Source organism: Chrysemys picta, chromosome 3 (genome assembly GCF_011386835.1).
Source record: "Chrysemys picta bellii isolate R12L10 chromosome 3, ASM1138683v2, whole genome shotgun sequence".
Lineage (NCBI taxonomy): Eukaryota > Metazoa > Chordata > Testudines > Emydidae > Chrysemys > Chrysemys picta.
Window position 1 is genome coordinate 130,647,838 of NC_088793.1, and position 14,689 is coordinate 130,662,526.

Sequence of the window (14,689 nt, forward strand, 5' to 3'; positions counted from 1 at the left end):
ATGAGCTCATGGAGCATGTTTATTTTGGCTTTGACCCATTTGACATGGTGTTATACCAGCTGGCAAAAGCATGTCAAGTGACCACAACTGACACAAACCACTGATCCTTAAGTACAATATTAACCAACAGCTTTTGACCATGGGCATGCTGCCCACAGAGAAAGCCAAAAACAGTTCCTTTATTTGAAAAGTTTACCAACAAATTATGCCTCAGCTTTATTGCAGTGGTTCACCTCTAATAGTTAGGGTCACTGAAAATTGCATAAAAGATCCAGCTAACTTTGTTGTGGGTGCTCACTGTGGGGCTTTCTGAACAGATTTATTTTACATAGTTTTATACTTCAGCCAGGGTCACTATAACTGTGGGGAATGACAGGGCCATATCCAGGGGAGCTCAAGCTTCAGGGTGCCCTGGCCAACATAGTGTTTATTAGACAGTAGTAATGGGCAATCACACATTGGATGCTATGTTGGGATCTTGTGTGGTGACACTGCTTCACCATGCGATGACCTTGTGTCACATGACACGATGATGTTCTCTCCCCACATCTTAAGACAGGATATGACATAATGCCACTTTACTGCAGGTAGGCTGTAAAGAGCACAATAAAGCTGCATTGTCTATCATTTGTCAGCCACGAAGGTCCCTGAATCTTGATAGCCCCGGTACCCTTGTGCCTTTAGTCTGACCCTCTTCTCTGAGAAATATGTTAGATTGCAAACTCGTTGGTACAAGGGATTGGACATTTCTATATCTTTGTACAGCGCCTAGCACAATGGGGCCCAGACCTGGTTTAGGTTGCTAGGCACTACCACAATATCTTTAATTGTTGTATGTAGTGTTGTTGTAGCCATGTTGGTCCCAGGATTTTAGAGAAGAGCTCTGTGTAAACTCGAAAGTTTGTCTCTGTCACCACGAGAAGTTGGTCCAATAAAAGATATTACCTCACCCACCCTGTCTTTCTAACAACAATGATGAGAAAAGGAAGTGTCTCTAGGATCAGTGTTATTTAATATATTCATTAGCAGTCAGGAAAAGGGGATGAACAATGAGGTGGTGAAATTAGCAGATGAGACAAAATTATTTAGGTTGGGTAAAAACTAGAGAAGACTGTGAGGAACTTCAGAGAAATCTAACAAAGATAGGCAATTGTTTGTACTTGGCAGTTTTTGTGTACGCTCCTAGAGTGACAGATAGATGCCCAGTTGTATAAATTGAAAGCAAATAATAGGTATGACAAGTCAAGGCAATATAATCACTGATATATGATGGAGAAGTAAACACTGGGAATCAAAATGCAGAATCAAGGCATCAAGACAAGATGATTTCATTCTGTTGGCCAAATACAAATAGGTGCCAGACCTAGGCTAATTAGAATGAAATTAAACAATGCTCACCTATGCAGGCTTTCTGGGGAACATTTTGCATGTGGATCTGGTCACACTGCTCTATCAGTCTGACCTATCAGTATCTACCTACTTGCCTAGTATCAGGGGGTAGCCGTGTTAGTCTGTATCTACAAAAACAACAAGGAGTCTGGTGGCACCTTAAAGACTAACAGATTTATTTGGGCATAAGCTTTCGTGGGTAAAAACCTCACTTCTTCAGATGCATAGGCTATGCATCTGAAGAAGTGAGGTTTTTACCAATGAAAGCTTATGCCCAAATAAATCTGTTAGTCTTTAAGGTGCCACCAGACTCCTTGTTGTTTTTGTACCTACTTGCCTGTTTAGGCATTTATACATTCGCCACCCTGTGGTATTTGAGCACTTTCATGTCCGGTTGAGACTGACTTGACATTTAATAAATGGCTTTCTATCCAACGTTATATCTTCTCCTTTGGTTCTTGTAATTCATTGTCAGTGAAATATCTGAAACACAAGTTTCAAAGGGTAGATTGGAATCTGGCGCATAATTTATCACCGTCTTCCATTCCAGAAGAAAGAGCTAGTTCCAGTAAAGTCTGGTCCAGCGGGCAATGATCCTTTGGCTAAATTCCTTTTTGCTTATTAAGGCTGGGTGTACAGTGCTTAAAAATGTCTTATGCGAGGGCGGCTGGATCCTATCCTTGATGTGGTTGTCAAAGCGCTAATGCTGGTGTTAGAATCAAGGTTCAATGACTAATGACCAAACATATGCTTCACAGAAGCCAGACCAAGCCAAAGAACAGTCGTAATGCAGAAGATTGGCAGTAATAGTATTAAATCAGCAGAACTACTTTGAACCCACTAAGGCTGCATTGTCATATTTAAGTCACAGACATTGATAACTGGCAAAGAGGTGCGTCACACCTGCAGCAGACCATGGAAAAACTGCCTTTCTCAAGAATGCCCGCTGCACCCTGTTTGTGCTGGCTCAGCTCATTTGGTGTAGGGATGCACCGGGCCATAGCTCCACAACCACTTTTCTCTGCTCCCTGTACAGTTTCTTGTGATGCCCCCACCTTTCGACCGGCACTCGAGGATTGCAGCTGAACCCTCTGCAGGACTTGTGCTCTCTCCCACAACCCCCAGTCAGGACTGGTTCGACTCTAAAGTTTATGGCCACAATTTTCAGAAATAATACCAAAAATTAGGCTCCTCCATTCATATTTTGGCACCTAAATAATAGGCCTGATTAAAAAGGTAGTTACTGTGTGCTCAGCACTTGTGCCCAGTTCTTTAGGCACCTAAATAAGGATTTAGGTGTTTAACTTTAGACACCTGTTTTGTTTTGTTTTAAATCTTGGCCTATGTTATACTGGGTCAGATCATTTTACCGATGGGTCAGGACAATCACATGTTTAATGCTTTTTAAAGATCAATATGTCTAGATTATAGCATGTAAAGCTCCTGGGTGTGCACATTCAGCATCGTTGCTTCACGGAGTTGCGGGGTTTGATTTGCATGGCTTCACGCCCCCCAGGTTTTGCTGCATGCTCAACCCATGTGACACTGCGTGATTTGTATAGTTTTGACATGAAGCCATAAATCAATCCATTTTGGGTGGAAAGGTTCACGAACCCTGTTGAAGCTTTTAACGAAGCTGGCTTGAGTTTCAAGTTTATAATGAAACCTGAAACCAGGCAGGTTTCACAAGGATTCATGTTTCATTGTAAATATTTTGCAGAGCTTTAATAAGAATGCAGTGATCAGGAAAATATTAGGGTTGTTTAAAGCAAATAAAAAGTGCAGTACTCATGCCATTTAAGTGGAAGAAGGATGCTCTTATGAAATAGTCCTATTGAATTTAGTAGAAAATGATAATTTTTCTTCAGATATTTTTAACTATCCGATAACATTTAATAGAGAATTACTTCTGTGCTATAGGATTCTCTAGGATAACTACAAAAATCTTATAGAAAGGATCTCATTCTCTATTAAATTCAACAAGTTTTTAGAATAATTTCTATAGAACTTTGTTCAATTTCTGTAAGGCCCCATTGAGTTCATCCCTATTTAATTCAATAGAGCTGGTTGAACATTTTCTGTGAATTTTTGTGTTGCTTTTTACCATTTTTTACAGTCATTAAAATTTTTCAAAAGGTATAAATTTCAACAATTTTTTTTTAATTTAAAAATCTTACAACATTTTTCTTCATTTTTCAGCCAGCTCTAAAATTCTATATGACTTTCTTATAAAAGATAAATCTAAAGACCTTGCCAAAAAGTCTGTTCTTGCAAGATTCCCAATTTATTTTCTAGACTAAACAGGCGAAAGTCACCCCCGCTTTAACTTCCATGAAGTCAACAGAACTCTACACGGGAGTAGACTGGATTAAGGGTTTGGAGAGCTTCAGATAACCACAAGTCAGACCCCCCCAAAATCTCAGACCAGACTCCCTCCAAAAAAATCATGAAATTGGCTTCAAAATCATGAGATTTTAAAGGATAAGAAGTTTGTGGATCTTGATAACTTGGAGAAATGGGTTAAAAAAAAAAAGATGAATGTAAAGTCGTTTGTTTAGGAAGGAATAATCAGCTGCACATATATCAAATGGAGAATGCTGGCCAGGGTAGAGTAGGATCTGGGAGTTATAGGGGATAATGAACTGAAAATCTGTTAGCATTGTGCTTCTGCCACTACAAAATAAATACTATGGGCCAAATCTTGCTTCCAGCGACATGGATGTACCTCCTGTAGATTCCAAAGCAGTTGCACCTATGAAAGCAACAGCACAGTTTGGTATATTAGGCTTTATTATGTGTTCATTCTTGAAAAATCTTACTCACGCTGGGCTAAATTCTGATATCTGTTGTATGATTGTAGGACTGCAGTACCAGTGAAACCACCCTGGATTTACACAATAATGAATGAGATCAGAACATATTGCTATACAAGGCACTACTTGCATGACTAAAGCGTTGAAGGACTGGAACACAACTGAGATCATTATTATGCCCTATTCAGCAGTGGTTAGGCCTCAGAGTATTAGGATCAATTCTGGGCACCCGTTTTAAAGAGAGGCAGTGACAAGTTTTGGAAAATAAGATGGACAAGGCAAGGTAATAGAACTGGACACGTCAATATAGGAGCAAGAAGACTGAGGGGAGGCATGACGACTGCCTACAGCTATATAAAGGGATGTTATCAAGACAACAGGGAATGATTATTCTCATGAACCAGTGAAGATGGAACAAGAAATCATGGGCTGAAAGCTACAGAAGGGAGGTATATGAGTTAGATGTTAGGAAAACTTTCTGAGCAAGGTTAGGCAATGGAACAAGTTGTTGAAGTTGTAGAATCCCATTGGGTCAAATCCTGAGGCCATCACTCAGCATTTACTTACCCATTCAAGTTAAATATGTACCAAGCTATTGAATCAATGGGGGGTTGCTGGTGTAAAGACTGAGTAATTTTGCCTGCAAACACAGGTCTTCCCAGCCCCCGCAAGTGATGCTCCAAATTCACCTTCTATGAGCAGGGCCGGCTCCACGCACCAGCGAAGGAAGCAGGTGCCTGGGACGGCCAATAGAAAGGGGTGGCAGTCCGTCTGTTGTTGGGGCGGCATGTCCGGGTCTTTGGCGGCAATTCGGCGGTGGGTCCCTCACTCCCTCTCTTCCTCTTCGGTAGCAATTTGGCAGCAGCTCAATTGTTTTTTTGTTTTTTTTCCCCTTCGCCGCTTGGGGCGGCAAAAAAGCTGGAGCCGGCCCTATCTATGAGTCTTCCTAGTGCCTACTTTGGCCTCCTCCAGGACCTTCCTTTGCTAAACCAATATTGGTGCCAAATGTGGGGGTGGAGAGAGAGAAGGGGGCCAGAGGTAACTCACTAAAGATCCCTTTCATTCCAAATGATTCCATGCAATGCTGTTAGCTGCTTCAGTTCTGTGGCACTCTAATTTGGCCATGTTGGCCAGCAGTATTTTCCTGTTTCAAGATTTTTCCAAATATTTCTATTCCTAGTGGATGTGTTTGTCTATTACTCTGTACTTGTAGAGAGCCCAGCAATGTGCGTTCAGTCATTAAAGTGAGATTCTTGACTCAATCAATCCTACCATGGACTAAATCCCAATGACACCACTACCTGAATACAAACATGCTCCCCTAGTCTGAGTCTAAAACAAACCTCTCCTGAAAAACCAAATAGCTGAAACATGTGATCAGTAGTGGGGTAATTTATTTGAATGAAACCTCACTGGTGTGTAAAGGACCCATCCTGCTCTCATTGAAGTCAACAATGGGGGAAAGGAGCAGGCCTTAACTAAGACCCACAGTTTTTAATTAGAGATTTTTCCCAGCAAATTCAGATCTGTGTGTGTGTGTGTGTGTACACACGCACACACACAGAGACAGAGAGAGGATAGTGTATGCTCTGCAATTCATTGTTACATCCTGCTATTTCCCACCACATACACACCTCCACTGACACAAGCAGGTAGGAGGCAGTCGTGTGGATAAGTCAGTAATTGACCAGAAGAAGATTAAAACCAAGCTGTGGGACTGTAATGTAAAGTTTCTGTAGCACTGCACTCAGGGCTTCCAATCAGAAATTTACAAACTGCCTTCATTTCATTTCAAGAGCTTAACACAGCTCCTCTGCAAGACAAAATGGCCCACTCCTTGCTGTCATCTTCCGAGACTTAAGGAGGCAATGAGAAGCGTGTCTGTTCCCTGTCACTGGATATCTCTTTGCAGCACAGCCAGGAAAGAGGTTTATTAACTTGGCCTCCGGGTTTCCTTTTTTCTGGTTACTTTGGCAAAGGGGGCTTGAATTTCTCCTTTGTTCTGCTTTAAAAAATTGTATAATTTGGAGATTATGTGGAATGATTTTATCAGAATAAAATTAACTCATACAGGATTTGAAGACAATCCTTTTTCTTTCTCCCTTCTCCATGCATGCATAATCTGGAGCATCTATATATCCGAGTTCTGAACCTACACAAAGAGCGTATAGTTGCAGGGCTGAGGCAGCTGGCACACAACCAATCTTGCTACAGAGCTCTCACAGGGAAGCTCTGTTAGGTTCAGAGATCCTACCACCATTGAAGTTAATGGTAAAACTACACTGGTTTAGGTGGGAGCAAGAGTAGGCTATGAATGAGCTGGAGTTTATTTCTTGCTGACAGAGTCCTAACCAGTCGGATGGCTAAGACACACATCCATCGCCACACTGTCTTAAGGGCCAAACTGCTCTTGGATGCCTGCAACTTCCATTTAAGTCATATGCATATATCCAAGGATAGAATTTGACCCTAAAACCAAACCTATCAGTTCATGAATAGACAATAGTTCATAGTCTCTTCTTAAGAGGCACATGCAACTCCCATTATGGTTAATATGAATTACATATGTGCTCTGAGAATACACTTTAAAGATTTTACCATTTACGGTGCAGCTACTGAACCTTTAACGTAGCTAAAACTTACAAACTGGCTTGGAACTACTTAACCTCTAGCTACTGTAAAAGGAGCAGCCACCAAATTGTTAAGTCAAATCATCAGAGGATGAGAATTAAGAGAAATACATTTTATGGCAGAAAACCAATTGCTGAAAGAAAGATCTTTTAGCTGAGCCTTTTAAGTGGTTCAGGAAAAGAGAAACATTAAGAGGTTGGGGGGTGATAAACTGCACATTGATTTGTGATTGAGTCGATTCCTCTTCTAGGGCCCCATGCATTATTTAATAAAGCCTGTGGGGTCTTGAACCAGCAAGTACCACATACCAGGTGGGTGTAGGCAAGCCTGGAAATCCAATCTGCTTTTATAATGTAATAACAGTGTGTCCCTTTTGTCCTGTCCATAAACAGATCATATGACTAATAGTGGTACGTAATGCACAGCCTCGTCGTACAATATAGAAAGGAATACCAAAAAGAAGCAGGAGCTCCCGCCAGAGTGAACACTTCACCTTTCCCCCAGCAATGGCTGAGGTACCAGCACTACTTCTGAATCAAGAAAATGTCAGTTTCATTTAATCAATAGAAAACAAAAGATGCTAAGATTGAAAAAGGCAAGCATGCATGTCGCATGACAGGGCTGAATATCCACAAAATAACTCTTTATTCAAACATTTTTACCCAGCTCTATTATTTATTTTTTGTATTCCAGTAGCACTTAGAAGTGTGTGCCCGAGACCAAGGCCTTATTGAAAGAGTAAGTCTCTGTCCCCAAGAGTTTAAATTTTATACATACAAGAAAGACAAAGGCTGGGAGAAAGGATGTATTAGTATCCTGTGATGGGGTCTACAGACCCCATACTGAACCAGGGCAAGGAGTAGAGCAATACTGGGCTAGGGAGGCCCCACCCCTCAACAAGTGCAGGGCATGTTCCCGGTGGAGGAATGGTTTAAAGGATGCTGGTAGCCCAGGCAAGGTGGGGAAGGAGCTGTTGGTGGCACCAGAAAGCAAGGCTAACACTGGGAGCTGTGATAGGAGGGGCTTCACCTTTGCTAAGGCTGCTCTAGCAGCAGGGATCTAGCTTTTACACACACCCACCTTTAGGGACCTGAAAGCCCTAAAAGCGATTGCTTTGAACAGGACACTAACAGACCAAGCCAATGGCCAGGCCCCAAACAGAGACGCTCCCGTCTGGTAGGAAGTGATGCAGGAAAAAGTGTAACTTGGGGGTAGTTAAATGACTGGTCTGGACACTTTGACAAAGCCCCTAAGGCCCTGGTGGAGTGAGTGGGCCTGAGTCTCCCCTACCTTGCTCCTCTCCTCCTCCCGCTCCTCTGTCCTGGCAGAACCTCAAGGGGAGTGCTAGGAGCACTCAGGAGGGTTTGAGGCCTGCTGCATACAATTTGGCCAGACCCCCTGTGGGAATATTAGGCCAGCAAAAACACTGCCTGACCACTAGGCCAGCTGGTCATCGGACTATCCCGCTGCATATCCTCACATGTAAAAATGGGAGCTGATCACAGAAAGACTGAGCAATTTGCCCAACTTCATACAGAAAGTCTATGCCAGAACCTGAAAATGAACCTAGATCTTCCAAGCCCCATTCTTGTATACCTCTACCCCGATATAACACGAATTCAGATATAATGCGGTAAAGCAGCGCTCCGGGGGGGAAGAGGGGGGCGGGGCTAAGCGCTCCGGTGGATCAAAGCAAGTTCGATATAAAGCGGTTTCACCTATAACACAGTAAGATTTTTTGGCTCCCGAGGACAGCGTTATATTGGGGTAGAGGTGTACCTTATCCACAAGACCCGCCTTCCTCCAAAATGCATACTGTTTGCTGAAAACCATTTGTTAACAAGTGACTTTCTGAAATAAAATCTACCCATCACCAAATGTACTTTTCACAATAACTAAAAATAAATATAGATAATCTACAAATTCTGGGGAAGCGTCTGTGTTGTTTGGAGGGAGTTGTGTATTTACAAAGGAGTTGGCTTATGGAATCACTAGCAATTGCTCACAACCTCAGAAGGATATATTTATTTTCTTAAACAATCATCTATTTAATCTGTTTTCTTGGCTGGGAATGAGGAGATAAAACAAAGACAGTTAACATCTTGTAAAAAAGAAAAGGAAGCTATAGTAGTTCACAGAGTTCTATAAAGATTCTTAAGAAGATAAAGCATTTCTGTATCTAATTTACAGAAGATTACTAGGTTTTTTCAGTGGCACATGGGTTCTATAGAAACAAAGGGAATATATTGTAGATAAATCCCTCTGGAAATCTCCTCTTCTTTGTCATCTGGAAGTAGCATTAATTTGTGGGGAGAGTAGAAGGGCTAGAACAATTAAAAACTCTTTCACAAAATTATTATTTTATTTCCTTAGCTAAAAGTTACTCAGATCACATTGTACTTAACACGGGTAGAGGAAAAAAAGGAGTGAAACTGTTATTGTGGGAAAGCCCTTGAAGCCATTATTCAAGTGCCTGACTGCAGGAAAAAGCAGCACCGTACCATTTACTTGCATAAGCAGAGGGAGACATTCTCACTGATACTACACTAAGGGAAATTAAATGTAACTACCAAAGTCAATAGGCTTGATTCACTGATACATTAAGGCTACTTTGCACTACTCTAGTAGTGGCCAAAAAATAGCCTCTACCTCAGTCTAACTGGCCACAGGAGGATTCCTCCTGTGCAGGAACCTACATCAGGTGATGTCAAGTCACCATAGAAGTTTCTGCTCCAGTCCCTTTCTGGCCACCAGTGCAGGAGAGAAGGCAGTGGGAAAGCACTAGCATTTCCCTACCTTCTCGACACAAAGAATCTACTGAGGTTCATCAGAGGGGATTCTCTCCACTGTAAATCACAAGAGATTCACTGGGCTTCCTTCTTGCCTTATCTTGCTGTACCCCAACCAGGCTCCTGAACAACTTCTTCTCACCTGGACGTCTCTGCATCTGACAGCTTCCTATCAAGAGACTTGCTTCCACCATGTCTCCTTATTCTCTCGAATCCAACTGCCACCTTGGGAGACACAATGATTCTAATCAACCAATGAAATCTTTTGACATTTGTATAGTGCCCCATATGAATTGACTCATTTCAGCCAATAGAATTGTAAAATGCAAATCAATTGGAGACGAATGGTAATGATTGGCTGAGTTACCTCTGATATCATAATACTGCTCCTTAGGAATGGCCTGAGCTGTTGATCTGGTCTTGACTGTAACAATTAGTTAGATAAAATAATAATTGATAATTGTGCTTAATTGCAACCAGATTTATTGAAATATAGCTTATGTACCAGTTTACAATGACTTTTAACTGGGGGAAAGTTTAAGGGGCTAAGAACAAGCCATTTATTAGCTAGAAGAAGCACCTGAGAAAAGCATTTAAAAATTCCTTAAAAGTTCCATTTAAAAATAACTCGCTAACTAACCGATTTATTTGTAAATTCTCAGGAAATTTATTCTGTACTCAAAGATGCAGTGCTGCAAGTTTGGGGATGATACACTGTATTATTCATACATAACAAAGAAAGAGGTTGAACCTCTGCTTTAAGTGCAAATTTCAGTGCAACCTTAACTATGAATTTGCTATGACACCTTCATACTACAGCACAGGCTTTGTAAGTTAATTTTTGATGCAGATGTCAATCCTTGTTGTTAGGATGCTGGGGGAATAATAGTATCCAAGTTCCTTAGATTTCACATTGCTGAGATACAGCTATTGAGCCTGGATCTGCTCCAATTTAAGCCAACAGCAAAACCTAAACATATTTCAATGGGACCAAGATTGGGTCCATTAAAGAAACAAACATTAGATTCCCCCAAATGCAGACCTTTCCCTCCAAAACTGGTCTGCAGCTGGCTGTTCATTTCTTCTGGCTCACTCTAATTAATTAATGCATGAATTTACATACTTAACATAAGACTAGTTATTAATATTGGCTATGGATCTTTTCCCAATAAAAAAACATGAATAAAGCTGTCATTATCATAATGCATATACATGAGTCTAACCAGTGATGAGCTACCAAAATATTAACAACAGGTTCCCTCCTCCTCACCCCATGAGGGGGTTGTGCCCCCCCCCGGGACTCCTGCCCCATCCAACCCCCCATGTTCCTTGAGGCCCCCTCCTGGGACCCCTGCCCCATCTACCCCCCTTCCCTGTCCCGACTGCCCCCTGCCACCCCATCCAACCCCTCCTCGCATTCCTGATGGACCCCCGGGACCCCTGCCCTATCCAACCACCCCTTCTCTCTGTCCCCGACTGTCCCTGGCTGCCCCCCACCACCCCATCCAACCCCTGCTCCTTCCTGACTGCCCCCCCGGGACCCTTGCCTCCATTCAATCCCCCTGTTCCCTGTCCTCTGACTGCCCCGACCCCTATCCACCCCCCACAACCCTCTGAACTCCCCTGCCCTCTTCCAACACCCCCTCCCTGCTTCCTTACCGCGCTGCCTGGAGCCGTTCGGCCGGGTCTGGGTCTGGGTCCGCTCGGCCGGGGCTGGGGCCGGGGCCGCTTGGCCAGGACCGGGACCAGCGCCACGGGACCCAAGCCAGGCCAGGGATAGGACTGGGTTGGGGCGCTCGGCGGGGGCCAGGCCGGAGGGAGCCGCTCGGCCGGAGCCGGACTGGGCCGCGCCTCCCTGGAGCCCTCCTCACGTCCCTCCGCCCCAGCTTACCTGCCTGCTGCTTGTTTCAGGCTTCCCGCAAACATTTGATTCGCAGGAAGCAGGGGAGGGGGAGGAGAAGGGGGGCGGAGCATTCAGGGGAGGAGGGGGAAGTGAGCTGTGGCCCCAGATGGGGTGGACAGCTGCCGGAGCTTTTATTAAATTTAAAAGCCCTTTTAGAACTGGTTGTCCCGGAACAACCGGTTCTAAAAGGGCTTCTAAATTTAACAACCGGTTCCTGCGAACCGGTGGGAACCGGTTCCAACTCACCACTGAGTCTAACAGAAAGCCATGTGCATATATATTCATCCATCCAGAAATTAAATGTGTGTGTGTGTCAAGGTTAGCACTTCCTGGGCTGAGAAACAGAACTAAAAGAATAGTAAGAGAGGCTAGAAACAAGTTGGGGTGACAACTGAATCTGGTCAAAACTTAATATTGAACAGTATTTTTATCCTCCAGCTGGCATTCTGTCTGTACCTACTCTTAATTGTGAACTGAGCTGGAATTCTTCTCTAATATTATCCTTTCCTGACTGGTGGACAGTGTAAAATGGAGCAATAGCTAAGATTCTGGGCAGTAAAACATTAGTTTGGGCTCCAGAGCAAGACAGAGCAACCTCAAAGTGGCTCTATTTTACACCCAGTTGCTCATGGCCTCCAGAGTTCATTCCAGCAGACAGGTAGTGAGCAGAAGTTATTGCCTCCAAACCGTGTCCCTGACATACCCCCCCTTATACTGGGGACAAGGGACAGGAGTGGCAAACAGATGGGTATGCTGGCTCTATGCCATTCAGGGATTTACAAACACTGGAGGAAGCTGATTTAGCTGGCTTTAAGGCTTTAAATTCCAAAGATGAACTGTGCTACACAAATACAAACTATTGTCATATATTTCAGTAGATTATTTAAAAAGTGGATAATTTATGTCAGGAGAATAAGGGAAATGCAGCATTAAAGGTTGATTGAAGAACAGAGTTCTGCCCATATCAAAGATCAACAAGAGGATGAAAGAACAAACAACATATGGCAGATGTGTAGTCACGTTGCTTAATGCACCACTGGAAGTGCTCAGATACTGCAGTGATGGGTGCAGTATAAGAGTCAGAATAGAATAGAAATGTAAGAGAAGGTTTTAGCTAGCTGTCCAGTGTATAAAGACCACCACACTTGGTTAGAAATGACAAAGTTGTATGGCTACATATCACACACACAAAAATATTTAAGGGAATCTGCAAAGAAATCAGTGAACCAGTAACTGATATTTGTAAAGTTCCCAAATTGTTGAAATGTTTCATGACATTTGGAAAATGGCAAAGACGACTCTGTTTTTAAAAGCAGGGTAAAAGACAAACCAGACTAGTGAGCTTGACATCTGTTCTGGGGAAAATCTTGGGAGCTATTTTAAGGCATGTATTGGGAGAACACCTAGGAAAACCTAGCTTGATTAAAGAAAGCCAGTATAGACTCAAGCATGGGAAGGTCACGTCATGCTTAACTAGCCTGCTGGAATTCTTTGAAGATACTGCTGCCATGATAGATAAGGGGAATTTAGTGGGGGCAGTATATTTTGATTTTCCGGAAGCATTTGACAGGTTTCCACACTGGAGATTAATGGCTTTAGTAAAAAGTCATGGAGGAGAAGATAAAATAGTAGTTGGGATGGAAAACTGGCTTAAAAGCAGGAGAAGAAGGTTGGCCATATATAAAGAAGGAAACATTTCAGATTGGAAAGGAGTTAGGAGAAGAGTCAGGCTATGTCTACACTAGAGACCTTACAGTGGCACAGCTGCGCCGCTTGTATGATCTCCCGTGTGGCCACTCTATGCTGACAGGAGAGAGCTCTCCTGTCGACAAAATTAAACCACCCCCAAAGAGCGGCAGTAGTTATGTCAGCATCTCCCACCCACATAGTGCTGTCCACACTTCCACTTATGCCGGAGAAAAGTATGTCGGTTGTGTGTGTGTGTGTGTGTGTGTGTGTGTGTGTGTGTGTGTGTGTGTGTGTGTGTGAGGGGAGGGGGTTCACACCCCTGACATAAGTTTTGCTGATATAAGTGGTAGTGTAGACATGGCCTCAGTTTTAGGATCTAGATGTATAATGGACCAAATGCTACTCTTAGTGAAACCAATGGTAGTTTTGCCTCTGATTTCAGTAGATCCAGGATTGGGACCATTATAGAAGAGATCTGCAGGAGAGCAATGAAAACAAGACGCTTCCTTCCTCGAGCCATTTATTATCCATTCAAACCAGACTGTAGAGTATAAGATGGTGTTCATCTTGTTGTCTGGACTGCAGGAGTGTAGCAATTGTAAGCCCCATTCATTTATCCTAGAGCAGTAGTGAAGTTCGATACACTACACTGTGATCCTGAGAGCAGAGTTGTTCTATTAAGCAATGCAGAGCAGTGGGACAGTCCCAATACACAAGCTCCAGGCAGCAAGCTACAAAATCATCCTTTAGGAAATGGCATGCTCCCACTGCTGCAGCTTTCTCTGCACAAACCTGTAGGGTTCAGTGGGCTAGCACTGGGTCTGCAAGCTCTGAGGTTGCACCCCAGCTGTGAAGTTAACTATCGCTGTGGCCTGAAACAAATCCATTGAACTTTGCTTCAGTTTCCCCTTTTGTAAAATGAAGATAAAGATACTTGCCACCTTCATCACAGGGGCATTGTGAGGATAAATGTATGTTTGCCAAGTGCTTTGAAGACGGATCTCAGCCATCCAAGCCATACAATCACTATGACTTCTTCATTCAGTCATTATAATCAGAGCAATCAGAGGAAAACAAAGACACCGGAAGCCATCTTGTCCATCCTGGCTGCCAGGACAGGGCTGTCCCTTCCAGCATATTCACCAGTGTTTTGCCCAGTTTATTTTCATCTGGAAAAGACAAAAAGCCCAACTTCTGTGGGGGAAATCCTTCCCTTTCTCATAGAGTAGATTTGTCCCTGAACAATTGCATTCAGGAAACAAAGCACATGTAGAGCTATTTACACCTGGATACTATTAAACCAAAGGACAGAACAGATCACAGCCCATCCATGGCAGTGCAGGTGTTGAACTGGGAGAAGGATTAGTAGAAATGTCTAAAGAGTTCTCTGGAAGCCTGCACTTATGTGACAGAAGCCATGGAAACAGCTGCTGGTATTGACTGATCGGGCAGGCTAGGGGATGCTACTGGTAGCC